Genomic DNA, 1,722 nt, shown 5'->3' on the forward strand with positions numbered 1-1,722 from the left:
GGAAGGTGAAGTTGGGCTGGTGGGCCTGGCCCTCGGCCTTGAGCAGGTCGTAGCCGGGGGTCCGTCCTAAGCGTGTCCCATATTCCTGCAGGAGGCTGATGGGCGTCTTCCCGGGGCTGGCGGCCACCATCTGCTCCAGGCTGGCACACAGGGACAGGGACAGCGCTGTCACCACCCCCCCCGGGGCAAGGGGGGGACACGGGGACAAGGAGGGCACTGGCAGGGAGCAAGGGGACAGGGATGGCACCACTTCCCCGCGGGTCACAGGGCACACAGGGACACGAGTGGCAGTGCCAGGGCATTAGGATGTGGGGATGGGGATGGCACCGCTGGGGACACAGGGACAGGGGTGGCATCACCTCGTGGGACAGGGATGGGGGGTGGCACTGCCATGGAGTGTGGGGACACAGGGATGGGGGGGGGACATTGGTGTGTAACGTGGTGACAGGGATGGAGCCCCAACACAGTGTGGGGAGACGGGGGTGGCACTGCCACCCAGTACGAGGACACGGGGACAGGAATGGCAGTGCCACATGGGGAGGAGTTGGCAGTGCCACATGGGGTGGCACAGAGGTGGCAGCGCCACACGGGGACAGGGACGGCACCACCGGCGCCCCAGGGACCGCGATGCCACCGCCACACCCCACAGGGACACACACACCTGTCCCCCCACTCTCCGCCCTCCCTCGCGTGGCGACACGAGGGGACAGTCCCGCGTGTGTGTGTGCGCGCGTGTCCCCCCCCACCACCCCCGCCGCCCACACCCCCCTCCCCCGCAGCGCGGCCTAGCCAGTCCCCTCCCGCTGCCCGCCCCCCGGGGGGCTCTGTGGCGGCCGCGGGGGCCGTGCCTGGCGCGGGGGGGGATCCCGGGGGGGGGGTCCCGGTACCTGGGGAAGGCGCCGCCGCTCCGCCGGGCCCCGCCCGCCCCCTCCTCGCTCATCCCCGCCGCTCCGGCCGCCGCCCGCGCCGCCAGGGGGCGCGCGGCATCACGGGAGGAGAGCGCCGCGCGGGGGCGTCTGGGAATCGTAGTCCGGCGGCGCCGCCCGCCCCGCGCTCCCCACGCGGCTCCGCCCCCTCCGGAGGACTACGAGTCCCACAATCCCCCGCGCCAGAAGGGGGCGGTGAGAGGGTCACGTGACCCTTGAAGGGGGAAAAAAGGGGGGGGTCCTGCCTCAGTTTCCCCCTCGATGGGGACAATGGGGGCAGTGGGGACAGGGACAGACGGTGAGGGGGGTGAGCCAGAGGTGGCGCTGGTGAAAAGAGGAGCACTGGGAGCAGACTGGGAGCACTGGGGATGGAGGGAGAGGCGTACTGGGAGCACTGGGGTTGCACTGGTAGCATTGGGGGGACAGAGGGACACCCAGACTGGGGACCACGAGGATCAGACTGGGAGCACTGGAATTGCACTGGGAGCACTGAGGACAGAGGGACACTCAGACTGGGAGCAATGGGATCAGACTTGCAGCACTGGGGGCAGAGTGACACCCATACTGGGCGCACTGGGATTGCACTGGGACCACTGGGAACAGTGGGACACCCGTACTGGGATTGCACTGGTGCCCCGCGTGCTGCTGGGGTCGGGCGAGTCCCGTGCCGGGGGGGGGTCCTGGAGTCACCGGGGGAGGCCAGTCCTGCTCCTGGAGGTCCCGGTGCTGCTGCCGGGGGGTCCCGACATCGGGGGGGTTCCTGGTGCCAGTGAGGTCCCGGTGAGGGGGGGGGGGG

The sequence above is a fragment of the Empidonax traillii genome, unplaced genomic scaffold (genome assembly GCF_003031625.1).
Source record: "Empidonax traillii isolate 1590-97213 ecotype Southwest subspecies unplaced genomic scaffold, ASM303162v1 scaffold1549:size122151, whole genome shotgun sequence".
Lineage (NCBI taxonomy): Eukaryota > Metazoa > Chordata > Aves > Passeriformes > Tyrannidae > Empidonax > Empidonax traillii.